General features: G+C 30.8%; 2 protein-coding genes across 6 annotated transcripts in view; one reads left to right on the top strand and one right to left on the bottom strand.

Moving 5' to 3' along the window:
• The window catches only part of LOC107166326 (uncharacterized), a 72779-nt gene extending 64200 nt beyond the window's left edge, over positions 1-8579 (bottom strand). For all 5 annotated transcript variants that reach the window (XR_016190597.1, XR_016190596.1, XR_016190595.1 and 2 more), the window contains exons 1-2: positions 8320-8579; positions 7864-8222 (exon numbers count right to left, since the gene is read on the bottom strand). The gene's annotated coding sequence lies outside the window, so the exon portion shown is untranslated. The remainder of the gene's footprint in view (positions 1-7863; positions 8223-8319) is intronic.
• The window catches only part of LOC107166746 (uncharacterized), an 82237-nt gene that overhangs the window by 36025 nt on the left and 23668 nt on the right, over positions 1-22544 (top strand). The gene's annotated exons all lie outside the window — the stretch shown is intronic.

The raw sequence follows: 22544 nt of genomic DNA on the forward strand, positions 1-22544 counted from the left end.
TGCAATAATTTGTATTTTATGTGATAATTTTGAAGAAAAATTACATTTTCGAAAAAGATTAATACTCATCTAAAATAACTTGTAAAGTTAACTATTATTTCATACAACTAGCAATTTTTGTTTGTACCTACTACCTACATCGATACCAACATTCCAGTTATACCTATTATACTGCATCAAAAAATGTTTACCTTAAATTTATTAAAAAGATCTTTCTAGTAGGTAATCGTAAAAACACACGTTTCTTATAGTATAGTTATTATTTGAAATAACTTAACAGACCAAATAGTTTTACAAAAAAAAATAATAATAATAATAATAGTAATAACACTACTAATCTAGAACAGCTAAAATCAATTTTAATGGATACCACAAAAAAAGATTGATGCCTCGTCACATTTCGTTAAAAAAAAAAAAAAAACAAAACAAAACAAAGAATAATTCAATTAAACGCTGGATTAAAATACAATAGACGTGCAGATGACAATTTATCACAAACGTGTATCATAACGCGTCATAATAAAAATTGACCGTACGCAAAAACAAATCCATAAAACCAAAAACAAAATATTATATACACGTAGGAAGTCGGCGTTGACGGACACCGAATAAATAAATAATATCGTACACTATGCTAACGATTTAAGTATTTACGGTTGAAAAACACACATCAGAAAATGTACTTTTATTATACAACATAATAATAATATATAAGACATGATGATGTGATCGCGCGCGTGTGAATCGGCAAAGCGACATTTAATGCGTTTTTAACCACACTTGGAGCCACAGTGGTCTGCAGTTTCCTGTCGAGGGGGTCCTCTCCATTATATATTATAACTTATTACGGCCATAATAATACGTCCGCCAAAAACCCGTTCCCTGGTCCTCTGCGGCTCAACGAAGTATAATATTGAAGAAGTACTTCACCGACGACGAGTGTATACATCGGAGAGCCAAAACGTAAACAGTGTCCGCCGCCGCCGACCCACTGACTCATTTCCTTAAGGCGTTTATTATGTATACAACACACACACGCGCACACTAATGCACGCCCACACTCTCTCTCTCACACACACACACACACACACACACACACACTCGGTCCGCACCATTGACAACCGTTAAACAAGGATTCCGTCGTGACTGGATTCGCATACAATGGACACTGCAGCACACATAGGCGATTTCTATTATGCCGTGTAATTTTTAAAAAATTTTTTATCATTACTATTTTTACTATAGATTTTTTTCTTTTTCTATACCGCGCTGACTGCTCCCGCGATATAATATATACCTATACTACCTATATACATGTATGACGTACGTACACACGCGGTATATATATATTATAATCCGGCAGAATCGTATCGGAGAAACGCATCGCCCACGGATTATATATTTATATTATTTACAACCGGCGAATAGCCGAGTCACATAGCTCAGCTAGTTCGCCTTTGTATGATATTGTATTATATATGTATACCTAGCTATACGTCGTCGTGGAAATCAACAGACGATATATACCTATATATCATCGAAACGGGTTTTCGCGGAAACGTATATAATATTGTAATTTTATTATTATAATATAAGTACCTATATATGTGCGGACACAGTCAGCTTACACTCGGATATACGATCGTTCGACAATAATTTCCATCACGAAAATCGGACGTATATAGTGTACGATGACGAGTTGACCGGCTCCGGTTGTAAATTTCTCATATTATATTCTTGTAATGTACACACAAGATTTCAATATTAAAATATAATATTTGGTACCGCCTATATCATAATTTATAATACACACACGCTGCACTCGTTTTTTTAGGACCGCGATCTGTCGCTGCGTGTGATGCGCGAATAAGATCTACGTCCACGTATCCTTAACTCTACGAATTACGATCGTACTCAATATAGGTACACGACCTAACACCGAATACGCATTTATATATACAATGTGCATTACAATAGTATTATATTTATATTGTATGCTTAACCTATGAGAACCAGCAATACACGGGTGCGGCGTGCAAGAAAGTGAATGGGTCTAACAAACGAATAATATAATAACAATAATTTTATCCGATTGATAAAATAAGCGAAACTTTCGTTTTAATAATTATTCAAATCGAATACAATATTATAATAATGTACACATCGAATTTTAAGCACCTATGTATATAATATAATGGTGGATTTCGATTGTATCTCGTACCGTTCGCGAATGATGATAAATACACTTGTTTTGAAGCTACATATTGCGCACACAAACATTATGATAAATATATTATTTTTTTTTAAAGTGTATAAAACGAATACGCACCTGAATATGTAATTAAATAGAAATATTTTATAGGTACCTATAAAAATCGTTTGATATAATGTTTTTGAGTAAAAGTGTCAAGTCTGAATACTTATGTCGCAGTGTAAAATATGACGTGAAGAAGTATACCTATTACCTGGTATCTACCTGTTATATAGGTATATAAATATAAACACAGATCTACTATTAGGTATAAAATATGATATTCTACCAGCGCGCATTTTGCAGGAGAAAGCGCTACACGAAATGATAAAAAATCGCGACAAACTATGTATACTACTATATATACATATATATATATATATATATATATATATATATACATACATATAAAATATAATACATACATTATGCGTCTTGCCTGATGTACTAATATTATTATTATTATTATTATTATTATTATTATCTATATTCAATATCTGCAAAACCTATGCAGTGGTATCTTTCTTTCACTCACACGGACATTTTGCCATTTCATCGGTAAGAGGTGTGCTGCGCAGAGGATACGTCACGTCCAAATTCCAAAGTGTATACCTCGAACGACCACCGCTGCGTCTGCGCGTTCGTTGCAAATATTTAGCGAATCGCTGCTATGCATTAACGAACGTCACGGCGAAATACTTCCGGTCGTATATTATTATTATTTATTATACGTATTATTATACTATTAAGTGAGCCGCAGAGACAAAAATATATAATAAATACTCGCGCAGTCGTATGTGCGCATAATATATTATATTATTATGTACGGTTCATACCCGTGTTTTATTACCGTTTTTTTTTCCGTTTTGTCGACGGCGACGATTTTATTGAATTTTCCGTAAGAGATTATACATAGAATAAAGGGGCATGGGGAGGGGGGGGGGTCAACGGCTGCATCATGTATAATATATATATATATATGTCGTGGCGACAAAAACAATAATAATAGTAATAAAAACCTGTAGCTGCCACTGCAGTCAGTGACGGTCATCGGCGGCCGAAGCGCAATAATATTACGATTGACGGTCGACCGGAAGCGTGAGACCATTGTTAAGCGCGTGCCGGGGCCGGTGAGATATGACTGATGACCGATGATGACGATGATGATAATAATATGTCGAACGTAGATGACGAGAAACGGGATTGTCGTTTGCTGCACACGTTTATGTATTAGACATGTACGTCTTTGTAGGTATAGGCACAGTAATATATAAATTATATAGTTGCTGCAGTTGATATACTTTAATATTATTGTCACTACATGTCTGTCCAGGTCAATGAACGAAATCCTATTTCCGATAAAAATTATAATGATTGGTACATAATATACATTGTAAAAATTATACATTTGCCATCGTAATCATTTTTAATTATTTGCTTTTTTGAACGACAATATCAGTCTTTATAATTACATAATATTCCGAGCAATGTGTTTTTCTGGGTAGGTACTTCGAAAGGTTCGATTCGATCAATACAAATTGAATTTCTCACGAGTATAGACAGACAGACATACAGTACGTATATTTGAATAATTATTATAACTATTTAAAATCTAGATAAGTAGCTATCAACGTTTTTCTCGGATTATACCAACTACGATCTAAATTTCACCAAACACTTAATATACTTGCCAGTGTCTAATTAACCATATTATGAGTAATCGTTTGGATATTTATTTATCAAAATACTCCAAAAAATACTCTAATTCAGTTCATTTCGAAAATTTTCGATATATTGGGAGTAGAAACTTAGATGTATCACCTTATATTTAAAAACAACGATAATAATAATATTATTAAATATTATATAAAACTGTAAAAACTACTAACATATAATTCTGTCCTCAGTATCAAAAATATTTGAAAAAATTATTCACTCAAGGCTTACCAGTTATTTAAATGCAATAAATGCTATTCCGCATTTCCAATTTGGATTTAAATCTCACCACTCCACTACCCAACAACTTTTACGACTAACGGAGCATATAAATGATGGATTTGAAAAAAAACTACACACAGGTGCTGCCTTCTTAGACGTAGCCCAAGCCTTTGATCGCGTATGGCATGACGGACTCTTATATAAATTAAAAACATTAAACACTCCCACTGCAATATATTATCTAATTAAATCCTACCTCTCTGATCGCTACTTCAAAGTTCGAATCAATGATACTACTTCGGAAACAAAACAAATCAACGCAGGTGTACCACAAGGTTCAAAAATTTCACCATTACTTTTTAATCTATACGTTTCGGACTTCCCTACAACGAATAATACTGAAGTAGCACTATACGCTGATGATAGTGCTATATACTCAAGCGCTAAGGACGTTGAAACATTAACACAAAATATTCAAGCCCACTTGGATGAAATCCAAAAATGGGGAGAAAAATGGAAAATTGCATTAAACCCTCAAAAGAGTACAGCGGTACTCTTCTCCAACCGGCGCCCCAAAACTCCTGAAAATTTGAAATTGAACGGTAATAGTATTCCTTGGTCACCAAATATCAAATACCTCGGTGTAATCTTGGACAGGAAATTAACCTGGAATCCTCATATCACCTCCAAATTACAACAAGGCTACCAAAGACTAAAAGTTCTATACCCGTTGATTAACCGTCAAACTGCATTAAGCTGGAGATGCTCTCTTATGCTATATAAGCAAATACTACGACCATTACTTCTTTACGCATCCCCTGTGTGGGGAAATTGTGCAAAAACCCACATACATAAAATACAAATCTTTCAATCAAAAGTTCTGAGAACCATTTCTAATGCCCCATGGTTTGTACGCAACGATGCACTTCATCAAGACTTCCAGCTACCCACAATAGTTGAGTTCATAAAAAAATCAGCAATCAACTTCTTCAGCCACATCAACTCTGCTCACAGTGCGAAATATTACAAACTAAGTGTCCCTCCTTCTGTACGCCGACTCAAGCGTGGACGTCCCCACGACTTGTTGCTATAACGCCTATAACTAATTTATTTAATTTAATTCAATTTAATAAGAAATTATAATATTATTATAATATTACATATATGTAGTCATTTGTATCTTATATCACTAATGTATTTTTTTTTTTTAATTGTTATTTATTTTCTAAATGTTAAAAAAAATAATGTTATTAACAGTAAGTTAAGATGACATTCGTCAGTAAAACTTTATGAATAAAAAAAAAAAAAAAAAAAAAACTAACATATAATCACGTAATTCTCAACTATAACTTAATTGTATATAACAACGTAAACCTACTGCAAGCTAATGACCTTGTTGTTGAAGCTTTATTACCAATAAAAAAAAAAAACAATATTATTATTATCATATATATATAACTAATACGTGCGCCCTTTGATATTCCTGCAGTTCCGGTAACCGTAGGGTTCCATATAGTCACCGTCATAATAATATACATTGATATTATATTACACAAATCAGACGTGTGTAAAACTCCTAGTGCAGGCCATGCAGCAAATATATATGACAAACCCATTTTACAAATGCATAATAACAACCGAGTATTGCAGGCTTGTGTTCGAAAACAGAGATACCTACTTTTAAATTTTGTTCCGTACTGCGGATCGTAGTAAAATATTGCACGAGTTCACAATTTTTAGATAAACTCGTATACTATCCTACCAATATATTATTATTATGGTAATTTGATCATATCTTATAAAAACACGCAATACGTATACTTTAGTATATAAAATACCCAACTCGAGTTGTTAGTCTTGCACGTAAATATTGCGCACATGTTTCTGCACTTTGTACCTACACACATACTCGGCTCTAACGATGTCTGCTGTCAGACATGGGGCAGAACACATCGATTTTCCGTGAATCATTTCATACTTCATCTGATTCGATTCGATTCGATGTCACTTGTGTACCACTACAACAATCGTGAATTTAGTGTCTGGATTTATATGCTTTAAAAACCACAGAAATATGCATTTATGCTCTTATTTTGTAGGGATATTACCCTACAAAAATAAAAATATGCAAAAAAATCGATTAAAAAAGTTTTTTTATTTTCATTAATTTTTATACGTTTCCATAAAATTGAATTGTATTTATATGATTCATTTTTGGCATTTTTACTTGGCAAATTACGCGTACTCGGATCATGAAAAACGCGCAAGAAACTAACACAACTAATGAATGATTCATGAAAACCTACTCAATAACAAATAATTACTACTTGTCCTGATAGGCTCTGTTAGGAAACGACTTTGTCAAATTATATGGACTATGAATACGTTTTTTTTTTAAATTAATACAAGCAAAATATTTAAAAAAAAACCCGTATAAATTATAATATGCAATAAATAATTTTAAAATACAGAAATATGTATGTCAAAAATGGCTACTAAATATGCAAAAATATGCAAAATAAAACTTTGAATTTCAGATCTATTGAATATAATTAAAATTTGTAATTTACCTATAGCCATTTTTCGAAATTTTTAGAAAAAGCATGCAAATGCATATAATTACGGGCCCTAACCATGGTAACAGTAAATATTATATTGAAATCGAAAATTGTCGGACGTTGATGTACTTTCTATATTAATTATTAATTTTGAAGCGTCTCTCGTATTTAAATTCAAGTTTAAGTATATTATGATACAACTGGTTGTATGATATGCATGACCGCTACTCATTATTTTATGTTATAAAAATATAAAATAATATTCAGTTTTCCTAAAAACTTGTATAGAGGTAATAATAATTGTACATGCATATGATGAATCCATATTATATACTGATATTAATATACAGTCGAGTCGCGATAAGTTGAAAGGGATAAAAATTCGCTTCGAGATATTGAATTTGTCTAAATTAAGTTATTTGGCAATAAAAAAAATTCAAGTTGTCAAGTTTTTCGACTTATCGTGGCTCGACTGAATCATATTACAATAAGTTGTGTCCTCGTGGATACCAAGGTACGGAAAATAGTGGAAATTTATTAGGCCAAAATGAATGACTAAAAATCTCGTTGCTACTTGAAGGTTTGAGTTGCGTTAACGTTTTATAATAAAAATAATACGAATAACGATCTTATACGATGAACATGGTTGAATATAGTACTTAGTATTTAGTAATCATGATCGATGATTGTCATTATTTAAATTTAAAACTCATTTAAATCCAACGTTTTTATTGTTAATTATTAACACAAGCCATTATATACATTACCTATGCATTATTTTAGAAATCTGTTGCATAGTATCGGGAGAATAATACAATAATTATTATTATGCATGTGTCTGCAGGGCCAATTATTTCAAACTATTTTTCGTCAAATCTAATCAGCCCAATTAATACATAATATTATCTTGTACATCTCATAATCTACGCGTGCATATACTTATTACCTATAGTAATTTTGACGTTTCAACATGCAATAAAATATCTATAACTTATACATCCGCTAGATAAACAACTAAACACGTAACTATATTATAACGATTGCTTATTCTCAATCACGATCGTATAATAATATACGTGTGACAGTATATAGAGTTACTCGTGCAGGACAACTTACGGTTGCTTATTATCCTATGTGCAGGGTGATGATTGATTAGAGATCTAGATGTGGTAGTAGCGGTCCATCGGCTTTCTAGAGGCATGGACATTTCCAACACAGGTTGCCAGTGACCCACATTTTTAAGGTTGAGAGAGGGTTGGTAAAAGTCGACAAGGGCAGCATCGAAGCATCACCAGCTGCTTAGCACGTCCATATATTTTCTTGTCTGCCATTACTGGTGCCAATGCATATTATAATATTTCTTGATCGATTCTAATTGTGTGCTCGTTTATTGACGAGTACCTAATGATCTTAGGTCGTGAAAAAACATATATCATATTCTACAATATATAATAGCATGATATCGCTTACCACGTCTGAAACAAAATATTTACGTATACATGTTTCACCAGTGTTTATATACATATTACATTTAATTTTCAAAATATAATATATATGTGTGTGTGTGTATACCTGCAGCTGAGTTGTACTTGCGGGTTCATTCGACTGTCGAAAAAAGAGGGCCATTAAGCACACGTTAAAATTATATGTTTTCGTGTCTATATACAATACATGTACATTCTGCGAGATTATATACATATATATATATATATATTATACTACGTATCTATGTAAGAGTGAGTGAGTGAGTGAGAGAGAAAAAGATCAGAAAAAAAATCCGTGAACCATGCACAATAACGGTATAGAAATCGCGGTTTAATATATATATATATATATATTATTTTTTTGTATACTTTATAATATAATATTATGTTCACTGCGTACCGTACTTTTTCGCGATTTTAGTTTTACACGTTTTACCGCTAAATAATTTATACGAATATTTTACGAGCAGCGTGGCGTCGCAATCACATAAAATTATGTTTAAAAAGTGAATAACGTCAACAGCAGGAATAGTACAATAATTAGTTTTTTTTTTTTAAATCAAATCTCTTGCACTTTTCTCTCAATTACATTACCTACATGTTTTGGATGGAAATTTGACTTTTTAAACAGACGTTATATTGTTTTAGTTCTATATGCATTATTCTAATTGATATTTTTTTTTCAAACATTCATACATAATTACAAAAGTAATTGCAGTATACATTATTTACTATTTTTTTTTTTCAAAAACGATTTGTCACCGCTTGTTATCAACACATGATATACGTATATACCGTCGCTTTTTTCACACCATTGTTTCGTCAAGTAGATAATTGCATTCGCACACGAAAAACGTGACGTTTGTGTTATACCTACCTACCATTATGTATTCATGTGTATGGTATAGACGTCTGTATTTCGATGATAGATATAGCACCTATACGATATGGTATATGTGTATGTGTAGTGTATACCATCGTCATGGCGTCAATATCTGAACACAGGTTAACGAGATTTCGCATCGGTAATAAGCTGACAAGATTGTTTGATTTCACGAAACAATAAGGTGAAAATCGCCCGAGTTTCTACTATTCAATCATAATTATTGTTTGAAAGAATTATTTAATGTTTATAGGTATAGGTACATGTGTTATAAATAAAAATCTTGTTTTTAACGTAAATTTATAGTATCTTAGATATAAATACGAGCTAAGCCACATACACGCATCACGCATACATATTATTATTATAATAATAATGTCGTGGGATTTGATTTCGTCAAATTAAATTATAAATGGTTGTCATACAGAGTATTATATCTTAAAATTAACTTTTTTTATGTTTTGAATAAAAAACAACAGCAAAATAATGTATTTAATTAATTTTAATTTTAATTTTTTTTTCAGGTAAGATATTATTCCATAGATTTAGCATTGTTGTTCGCCTTAGCCACTGTGGTATGGAATTTTTTCATTTATATTATTTAAAATTATAGCTTATTAATATAAATAGCCTAAGCTTCGACCGTTGTAGTTTTATTTTGTGTGAGTGAGGTTCATAGAAAATTCACAGACTTGAGATGTGAGTTTCAGAATCATTTATGAAATTGCTCAAAAACAATTATTATGGATTTGAATTAAGTATCTCTTGTGCTCAGATATTTTAATTAAAACGCGTTTACAGTAGGTCTATGGAAAGCTTGAAATCTAATAAATACGTAATGCAATATAGTTGTCATAAAATTCGAACGAGTTAATCTCAAAAATCGTTTTACTTTCAATTGTATATAGTAAAACAGTAAAACAATGCTTCATAGTCGGATCATTAATTAACAGAAAAACTTTAATTAAACCCTTTACACGGGTCACTTGTATATTGTATCTACTCGAGGTACTTCTTAGTAATTTCTACGTTATACAATAACGACAAAATCTCCTGAAATTTTAAGTGATTGCCTTTGTGTTTTTCTATAAAAATCATGTTGTTAACAAAATCGTAAAATATTTAACTGATTTTGGGTGTATATTTAAATGAAAACAATGACATTTTGAATAGTTCAGTTTTAATGTATACATTATTTAATATTTACACCAGGGGACGACAAATATTTGGATATTTTATTAATCTCAACCGAACGTTGCCCGTTGTTGTCCATACAGTTTTGCTATTATTACTCTTCAGTATAATTTTCCTCTTCACCGATCGATTGTTATAATTCAAATAAAATCGTTTAAAAAATATGTGTTTGATCCACGAGGGATGACGCAAGAGATCGGCTGCAGTAGTGCAACTGACAGGTGCCTGATATTACAATACAGCTGGTATTAAAATATATTATTATTAAAATTAATTACATTATAATATAATTATGTACTTGTAAGCGATCGCGTGGTCAGATCAAATAATGTATGGAGATGCAGCGACAGGAAAAAAAATGTATTAAAAATAAAAATACCCGAAGGTAGATATTATATGCCCCATAAACAAGTTGACAACTTAAAACCAATAATGAGGTAACCGGTTAGTTGCAGGCTGTTTACGTGTCACACACGGTTGTACTATGGTAGTACCTACAACCTACCTCCGTTTAGTCGTCTCCTGCCCTTAACCTCTCTTACCGTTAATACCATCTTCCTTTAACTGCAGTGGTGTGCAGTCAAAACTGGAAAAAAAATAATACCTATATTGATGTATCTATATTCCGTAAAGGTTACTTCCGAAGTGGTCTCGTAACCGTGTGATAACGGGAAACTAGTTCTTCGATACGAAATACCATAAATAAACAATTTCCGACAAATTCCGACAGGACATCGTCGATTATTAACTACCTGTATAGAAAGTTTTTAACAAAGTCTGGATAATAGCTTATCCAATATTTTTTATGTTCGTTACACTCGCCCGTTTATACTTGTACAGTACCTATACACAATATCATGTTTTCTCAAATCGTATCTAGGTTTACGTGGTCAAAACGATTTTTTACATGCATAATTACTTGATTATATTATTTGAATGCACACCAAAAATACATACTAATTAAAATATACATTTTTTCCCTATTCAGGATAATAATTCAGAGTCGATTTCTAAAATTAAATCATCATCATCTAAATGTATTATTGTATTTTAGTGATATAGTAATATACATATTAACATTGACCCACGAAAATACCTATTAATATTTATTAGTATTTAACTTCTCTTGATTTGGTTAAATTTATCGTTCTATGTAACTAAAAAAAAAACATATTTCCAGTGTTTCGATTATAATATTATTTTAAACGACAACGAAAAGTATTTTTAGATTTTTTTGACTTGAATATATTGTATACAAAATATCTTTTATTAGTTATAAACTATATACTATATTGTCTATATTATACTTATAGTCATAAAACTCGATTGTTACTCGATAGGTTTACCGTATACCACTAAACCCAAACCAAACATCATGTTGTAGTCAGTTCATCACACTATTTTCGCCGTCGTAGTTTTATTTTATGTAATTACATTGCTTTACAAAAATAAAAAATAAACCAATGGTTTAAGTGTTAAATCTTAGTTGTATAATTACATTTCATGAACATTGAAACGGTTGGAATTTTTTGAAACGTATTAATAACTATAGCATGTACTTACTGATTACCATTTTAGTAATAATTTTAACTCGAACATACTGATTTGATTATCTTTTATGACATAATATTATTATGATATAATTATGCAGAATAATAAAATAGCAGGTACCTACAAATACTACCATAATCGGCATATAATATAGCTTCATGATTGTAGAGTGCTATTTTTTAAAATCCTAATTCATACATTATTTAAACTTAAGTCTTTTATTTGTATATTACATTTATTTGCTTGAACATTTTTTTAATTAAACAAAAATTAAAATTGATATATTATTTCGAATAATAGGAACACATTTAAACCAATAATTTAATTAACAATTTTCTAACATTATTTAATTAACTCAATATCAGTTACAAAATTAGTTTCATTTTCGAATATCTATTTTTCGAAGGCAGTTTTATTAGTAAAATATTGAATTTACGACTATGTAACGAGGCCATTATAACAGCAGGGTTTTGACAGATGATATCAATTTAGAAGTAAGGACCAAGTTAGTTTGCAAGGTGTAAAAAACTATATTTCTGTATATTAACAAACAGAACTTTTTAGTTTAATGATTGTTGCTTGAAAAGGTTAATAATTTACGAATTAGAATTTATATAAATATGACAATATTTCAAATAAGTTATATTTCAGTAAATATTTAATAAACATGAAGAGGTCCTCACCAAATTTTGATCAATGATGTGCATATTATATTATATATTAAGTTAATCGAAGTAATTAAAATTATGAAATTCACGCGTGATAAATCAAAATGTCCAAAGTAACAAGGAACAATATTTACAAACAATGTACCTCAATATAGATAATATTATAATATTATGACATTATTCATTAACAGGTTAACCTATTATCTTTGTACCTATATCGTTTATTTCAAAACTTCTAATTAGTGATTACGATACCTACGTGAATAAACAAATTTACATTCCATCATCATAATTATCCACTATCGCTATACGTTAGTAATGGAGCACATGTAACATAAACACAGAATTGCTTCTTTTTAAAAGAAATTCTGTCATATTTGGTTATTATAGTAATATTCCATTCGTTGAGAGTATGTCGCATTCGAAGTAAGACTGCACTATGGCGGGTGGTATTTTAAAGGCGAATGTGGCCTTCAATTTGAAAGTGATCAATCATACCTCGTTTTGAGTGAAATTCACTCATTCATGAATAAATATAGCATTATATACAATATTGTATATCAATAACGTTAGGTAATTATTCCAGATAACATGCTATTTTAAAGGATGTTTAATAGTGTTAATTAAACGTGGGTGAGTTCCATATATTATTTCGAATCTTCGATGTGAACTTAAAATCTTAACTGTAAAGATTTTATGTACGACTTGACTGAAAAAAAACCCATAATCAAATAGCCGAATACACTATAATAATGTAATCAATGACATACCACATACCATGTTCACATAGTACACCTACAATACATTATCCTTTTGACTTGTAATACAATGTACAAAACGTGGGCATAGATTATCACTTTACACGTCAGTAATATAATACTTTCGTATAATGTTTACGTTCTCACATATATATATATAATATATATATATTTACCGCTTCTGGTGCAATACGTTTGCAGTTAAACGTCTCAATTGTCAAAATTGAATTTAAAATTTAAATATTGTATGAACACTGCACTGTAAAACTATATAATGTTATTGTCATTATTTAAAACGTGTTTGCACCTATATAATAATATTATGTATACTCACTATACTAAGATCGCTATACTACAACCTTAGCTTATTAATACTGTAAACCAAATCAAGTATTTTATGACTAGGAAAGCGTTTATTTGTGTGAGGCATCACTGTGAGTGGGTACTGGGTACCTACACTAAAAAAGGTCAATGTTTTCTATATGTTATTGCCGTGTAATAAATTTAAATCGTGTATGTGCACAAGTAATTTTAATAATTTTGCATTATTATTCTTATTGTTATCGCGTAGCTTTGGTTCTAAAACTAATTTCTGTAGAAACAATAAATGTGTGACTATGTATAGTCAACATATTATGTAAAAATTACGGGTCACTACAGATAACAATGCATGGTATGTGTTATTGAATCTAGAAAAAATGCAATTATTGTGCATATTATAATGTGCACTTTATTTTCATACAAAACAACAACTTACTGTAGAAAGTAGTTAGTTGATGTAATTATAAAAATAAATTAAATTTTATAAATACTGACCTCTAACTAGAGTGTGGGGATCAGACACATGTGAACTATTTCAGCATGACGTAGGTATGTCTGAATAATTAGTAAATACTAAATACACTAAAAACCATATCATTATATTTTAATCGGTCTTTAATATCGTGATGTGTATACGTGTATACATTGGGGCCTAACACAACACAGTATCCGTGTGCTATCCATATATTTGTATAGTAATGAACTCATTGATATTTTAATAGTATCTGTATTATATATTCATTATATTTCGAGATACCACGTGTGTTTGTTCTTGACGTAATAGTCTGATAAGCTTCAAAGTAAATGTCCTTAAAATACCTTAGTGGTTTGTAGAAAGTTTCATTGGCATTTGCAAATTTCAAAGCACTCATATCAGTCATATCTGCATAGTACATAATATATGTTATTGAGTAATACTGTTGCATTAAAGTTCACTAGCAACGTATTATATGTTATTGAGTAATACTTTTACATTAAAGTTCACTAGCAACGTATCTATAACGTATTTTCAAGATATTATGTGAACTTATATTATTTATATACACCTATACAATATATTTATATATATTATGCCTATAATGTCCACAATACTGTGATTTGTATATTCGATATATGAAATACCAACGAACCCTTTCAAACCGATTTATTATATTCACATCATATTACAAGTTTGTAAAATACTAAAATTGTCGAAATTATTATATTGTATATATCATAAGTTCTGTGAATAAATATAATATTCAAGTCATTGATAATCGGATATGTAAAATATATATTATATATGTCATGCGTGTACACATTTCTTCAAAAATAACTATGGAATATACATATTTATACATATATATGTATAATGCCAATAAAGCAATATAAAAAAAATGTTCATCTCGGAATAAGTGTATCGAGATGTTCTTCCCTCATTTTTCGTATAAATTCTGTGCAGATTCAGCGATTGATTTTATGATGTATGTTATTTTTTAAAGTCTCGAACAATAAATAAGTTCAATAGCTTTTGTGTGGAACGAGCATAATATATAACTCACAAGTTACGATTTTATGGACAACCTTTTTTTAATTTTTCAGTAATTACAGTGAGGCAATTGAGTGTGGTAACGTCCTTTTTAAATGATATTTTAACTTTTTTTTAGAACAACTAAGCATCGGAAATCGCCGTATTGTTGTGAAGTATAAATCTTACAATCGTATACCCACACATGGGTATAATATTATACCTATTATTGATGAATAATAATCAGGTGAAAATAATATGTAATAACGATAATATTTACCTAAATTTACATAAGACCACCTATAGGTTTCCTGTAAAAGTCTCCATGCATATTACCATCGACGAATGCATTTGTAATAAATTTGTAATTATTAACGTTTTCAATTCATATAAATTATTATTATTTATTGTTATAATCTTACGACGACGGTGGCACACAATGCGCAACCGGTTGGATTCCGACACGCGGTTATGTGCTCGTCCACTTTCCCCTCTACCACAATCCAAAGAACCTACCGGAAAATAAATCGCGGTCACAGACGAGAGAGAGACGAGTAATACGTTTAATTAATAATCCGGGTTCGCACGCGTGCCAGTTTCGTATCTGACAGTATGATATGGTATTATATATGTATAATATAAAATATTGTGTGCTAAATCGTTTATGTCCGTCTATGTCCATCCGCATGATATAAATAATAATAGTCCAATGTGTCTGTGGAGCAAAAAATATTACATTATAAAGAAAAATTGCACACATTTCCCGACGGACAAATGTCGTACTTCGTACATGGTGTTATTGTTTGATGATATTTTGAGAAAATGTCTTTGTTCTCCATTTTAATGCATATGAATAGAAGTAAATTTTAATTCGATCGATTCGTGTTGGTCGTAAGTTAAAATAAAATTCTACGGGGAAATAAAATGTTTAAATATTATATTGGTTATAATTGTTATAAATTATTTATGACAGTCGGAGTCGACTCGTTTTTAGTTCAGAAACTTACCTGTCAAGAAAACTCTCACGCCTCGTGTAATAGTCATCACTCATCATACTACCGTAGATTTCGATAATATTTTTATTATTTGAAAGATTATGACTTTATAATATTCGAGTCGGATTGAACGTCTGAACACTATTTTGAAAAGTTGTTTTAACGCCAATAAATCATACATTAAAAAAAAAAAATCATATTGCTTATAATTTCAAATGTTCGACCATCTTTAGCAATACAGAGCCTTTATAACAGTCAAATATATCTTGAAATATTATTTCATATTAAATAATATGATTACTGTTGAGAACTAAAAATTGTTTCATGTCCCAATAACTGCAAGTACAAAACCAGACGAATTACCTATTACGAGATATACAATTTCCATTAGTATAATATTACAACGTTGTCGCTTAAGTAATAATATAATAACTACGGTTACGATTGGAAAAAAAAACCAACACCAAACTTGTTTAGATAATAAGTATAGTAATCAATTACATAATATCGATATATGTATTTCCGTGTAGAAAGAGTTTGATATAAAACGATAAGTCAATACAAATGTATTAATAATTTATTAATTGTACGCATTATATTTTAAGCATGCGAACTCGACTAGTCGACAACTCAATATTTTAGTAAAATAATAATTGCAGATCCTAAATACAATTATTATAATATTAATTATCCATTACGACAAAATCTATAAAACAGTTCGTATGTGTAGGTATGCGAATATTAATCGTACATTATTTTAACTTTTGAACAGCGCTGTTAAGTACTATCTACCTATCTAGGTGCAAGTATAAAATATCTTGACCTCATGACCGTGAAAGTGTTCAAACCATTTTCACTGGCCATTAATCGCAAACAACCGTTTAAAATGTAATTACAGCCCATAACCTTTCCGCCGAGACACGTCATACTACAGGAATTTGAAGGAAAAAAAACTGAGGTGTTGAAAGTGCAGTATATAACAAATATTTCACTGATAATTATAACGTATGGATATCGCGGATCGTTATTTAAAACAAATTTAAATCAAGTTAGATCCAGGTCGGCCGCCCAAAAGCGATCCACATAATAATAATAATAATAATATCATACCTGCAGTTACCTATACTATATGTAGCACTGTATAGTGACGATTTTGGATTTATTATTATTATTACCTCGAAGTACCTATTATAAAACTCAAAATATTCCCAAGAAGTAATCGCAATTATTATTAATATAATTATAGGTATTATCAGTACTATTTTGAAGTGTCCATTTTGATTGTTCGCCGCTATATTATACGGTACTGCGGGTACCTACTTCCTACCAAAATGCGTGGCCAATATTATAGTGCAGATGATGTATATGATATATAACCAGGCGTGGACGTGCAGTGGTGTCAGGCGAGGTGATCCTTATAACCTTTTCGAAGTGTGAAGAATCGTTGATCGAACAATAGTCCGCCGCATAATATAATATTATAAGCAGTTTGATTCAGACCATTGGATAAAACGCACGTCGCAAAGTATTATAGTAAGCAGTACTACAATAATACTCGTATTATTTTAATACAAAGATTGGGAAAACAGATCAACAAAACTCTGGTCTGGCGGAAACAATAATTTCTACCTTCCGATTCAGTATAATATATTATGTATAGTTTATTTATTAATTTTTCTTTTTCTAATAAATCGATTTTTTTTATTGGACGTTTATGCGCTCGTATAGCTAACTGCAGTAACACTATATAACGCTAAATACCGCTTGCGAATACAATTTTTACTAATATTATCAAAAATCAAACATACATTCAAATGCACTTCACTCGAGGCAGAACGTATAATACGAAATGTCAGGGAAATACATACAATCCGATAATAATAATATTCAGACTCAATCACGTATAGGAGGAAACTGCCTAACCGTCAGTACTAACAACATCGGTGATCTCTGCAGTGTTGATCTGTCTTACCTCCAATAGTTGAAATATTATTATCATAACACATAATGACGTACCAAGTATAATATAATAAATTATATGAGAATGCTCTGAGGCCGTTGTGTAAACTATTTTCAACAATAGGTTTAAGCCGTTTTGGATGACGTCCGTCTGTTCAATCCGCCTTTGCGTAGGTACGTTCACTTTCAAAAACCTCTCAAGGTGCCAATCAACATCATAAAGTCAAAATAATACGGTTTGGATTTTATATTATTGATAATATCAAATTGTCCAAATAATACCTACCGGTTTGTATGCTTAGGTATTACAGCCGTTGCATCCTGTGCAGTTATTGCGCAATACCTACCTATAATTAATAGCCATGATTATGTCAATAATTTATTATTAACCATTCCATTCATACTCGACCGCTGCAAAATCTGTGTACAGCATCGTGACCGGTAATGGCGTGACGCTTAAATAGGTAATAATAATAATATTACGCAATGTACGATGAGCGCTTTCCTCGCAGGCCGGTACGTGCATATACAGACCACAAGCACCCACAGCAACGGAAAATGTTCCTCATCACCTGCCGTTCTCCGGCCGTCCCTGTCGTCAGTTTTATAATAACAATATTATTATTATTATTATTTATTCATAATAAACACACCCGCGTAAATGGAGTGTTGGAGTGACGTCATGGCAACGTACATGCCGGAGAGGCATTTGAGGGGTGGTAGTAAATCCACCATAATAATTGGTCGCGGTCGTGACTCCCTATCGTTCTCCGTCCGCACAAACGACTTTTTATTTTCAATATTGACGTGGTGTCGGGTGGGGCACTAGACTGTGATTGTTGTCGACCGGATAGAAAAAAAAAATGATCGCCAAAGAAAATTTGTTACGTGATCCACTGCAGGACAGACAGCACGATGAATGATGATTGATGGCGAGCGGTTCAACAGCGCAAGCAATTTGATATATAATTATTCTCTTTGTAATACACTTGCCAAGTTCAATTATTATAGGTGATAAATATTATTTTGATTATAGTGTTCACAATTGGTTTCGATTATATTTTATAGGTATCAGAAATATTAATAATATATCTAGCTGGTGATGAAAAATCAAATGTGTAATTAAATCTTTGCGATAAATTGTGAACGAAACTGCGAACATATTCCGAATCTAAGATAGATGTTTAAACTTTGGAACGATCTATAGGTACTTTCAATATTGTTAGTTCCTCTGTCAGTTGTCAAAACATAATATTATATTCTAACTTACGATATTTAAGTCGTAATATTCAGATAATATTATTCTCACGTTTACTACGAAGACAACATCCCATCGATGAGCTTATAAGTTTCACTAAATATTTTTGAATTCATAAGGATTAAAGTAGGTACCTATACCACATTAAACGGATCTGCTGCAGATTATACCACACTCGATGGCTTAATTTCCGTTGACTGAATGTTATTATGATTTCGTCCTGTCGAATAATGTAAATTGACAAACGTTTACGAGTATGTATCGTTATTTCGTCAATATATGGCGGTAAACGTATTATTTGTGAATTAATAAGTATAATTTAATTTCGAATTTATAATTAACTTAGACGGCGTGTAACACAAAATTGTTTACTAGGTAGGAGATGTATAGTATAATATTGTAAATTAGTAACTATTATAGCCATGAATAATTGGATAATTACATATTTTATGAATGGTTTAATTTTTCCCGCCAATATGTTACCTATATCAATATAAATATATGTAGGCAATATAATATTTTATCGACAGTCATCATATAATACAACATAATAATAATAATATATAAATATCCGTTACATGACAGACACAGTTTTGGTTTTTTGGGTGCGCGTCAAGTGGCCAACGGGAGTACGGTAAATTCTTTGTATAATAAGACGATTTGGCACGATCTATTCAAACACTGCGAATTATGTAACATAAACTGCTGGGCAATAATCGTTTGATACAGTCGGCGAGTATTTTTTATGAAACCATTACGTGGGCACATACATAAAAGAAGATAAACATAATTTCGATTCTTTTACAAGCAAACACTTATTATAAATCGCTTATTCGATAATAAACCGAGTATATTATTATTATTATCAATAAATAATAATATTACGTAGTATTTCAGCTAAGACAATAACAAACTTTCCAAAAATTGAAACCTATATTATCAACTTAGCTTCTTCATATTATTCATAATTATTACCTATTAGGTACACTTAAACACTATTCAAACGTATGTGATATTATTTTACTTTTTGGCATAAAAAAAAAAAAAATAATATTTTTGAAATGTATTATAAAATGTTAGTTCTATTAAAGTATGCATACCTAGGATTAAAATGATTAAGATATCTAAAATTAAAAATGTTTAAATTGTTGGTTCAGTGTTTGAAAATATGATACAATAATGAAACGTAGTTATACAGTTTATACGCCACGGAGATAAATACATCACAACTTCTGGTGCATCAGTTAAAATGTTTACAAGTGGATGTTTTTGTCCTAATTTTTCTGTACACATAGATTTAGCACGTTGCATTATTGATTATTAAGAAAATATGTTTATAATTGCATGTGCTACTGTGAATGTTGTATGCAATGTTATATATATATATATGTATAATGAAAAAACAAATCGTTTTAGTTTCACGAAATATACTTAACCCTGAACATAATAATATGTTAATTACAACTAATTAACCTAAATACTATGGTTGTAGACACATTTTGTTACATACGTTTTTAATAGTTCTCATGAATCCCAGAGAGGTCAGAGAATTTTTACCTAATTTCAGACAATAATCATAAAATAAAGACCTAATTTACGTCTTATAAAATATTTCCCATAACTTTCGAATTTTTAAAAGACGTTTAGGTATCGTCCATCTGGTAATATTTATTTATTTTTATTCACCATAGATATAGATGATAATATTATGATATTATCGCTTATAAAAAAAAATGTAATTTAAATAACGTGTTTAAACAAACCGTAGAAGACCTACAACAATCCCGCCAATATATTTAAAAAGCAGCTAATTCGTATTTATTTATTTATTTTCGATATTAATTACCTATTTAAGACGAATAATATAGCAATAAAGTATATAGAAAATTAGAAAGTGTTCAATCGGATTTCGAAAAAATCGCGGGATCTACCTATACATATACAACGCCTGTCGACTTTAGACGTCGTATCACCATTGAGAAAGAGATGAATAAAATATTATTATAATGTATACCTACCTAATAATATATGCGTACATGATACGTCTCCGGGCGACATGCGAACTAACGATGTTTCGCGCGTCTTACCGGCTGAGCCGTCTTGACTGTACCGCACACGTGTACAATATGTATATGTATGTATATATATATTTATTGTAATCCGTGGGCTTAATCGACCGTGTAATCTAATCGTGACACGTGACTGGACGGCCGACGGGTTAATTCGTGGTCAATAGCCGACGGTATATACCTATGTGTGTGCGTGCGCGCACTATAATGGTGTATAGAGATGAGGCACGTGTCTTATTAAATTTTAATTCGGACGAGAGGCTTAGAAGAAAGGCGGTGGTGTTGGCGTCATCAAAATCCCGACACCAAATCTCGGATCGTCAACCATTATTCAATTTAAAAACAGTTACTGAGTGCAGTAGGAGAAGAAAACGATTCGTTGTCAACCGTCGCCATCATGCAGATACAACAGGATAAAATGCACAGATCGACCACTGCAGAACCCCAAAACCGATTAATTTACGATATATATATTTTTTTATTTATTTAATTATTAATCTGAATATACCCTTTAGAATTATTTTTTACATAATATGCTACATGTCATATAGAGAGAAACAACTTTAATCAAAGTGAACTGCCCGTCTATCGGGTTGCCTATATTATGACACAGTGTAACAACTAAAAATCAAACATATTTGTTACAGTAAAAAAATGGATAAAAATAGTACATAAATGGGATTAATAAATTTAAAAAAGTAAAGCATGCAATAAAATATGGAGTGATCATAGAATATAAATTAGAAATCATTATGTATATAGTTAAAACCGAGTTACGGCGCTTTTGGACAATATATTTGCATACAAGTAATGTTGCAATGTAATACTAGCTGTATCTACGAGATTTACGGTCATTAATATTTCCTCCGTAATAATCGATCGCAGTCATACAATTATTATTTCATAAGATTTCGATTTCGATTCAGATTTGAGTGACTATATAAAAAAAAAATTAATTAAGTATGATAATAATATCACATTTTTAAATAAAGCCAGTGAAATTAAAATTTGATATGTTTAAAAAAAAAAATATTCTAAAAAAGTTTCAATAATCGGAATATCGGATTAACATTATATGGTATCATAATATTTACCTTGTATTAAATTGTCAAGTTTTATTGGTACTAAAATGGATAAATTACACATTGAA

The sequence above is a fragment of the Diuraphis noxia genome, unplaced genomic scaffold (assembly GCF_037042655.1).
Source record: "Diuraphis noxia isolate RWA-SAM2 unplaced genomic scaffold, SU_Dnox_SAM2 contig0002, whole genome shotgun sequence".
Taxonomy (NCBI): domain Eukaryota; kingdom Metazoa; phylum Arthropoda; class Insecta; order Hemiptera; family Aphididae; genus Diuraphis; species Diuraphis noxia.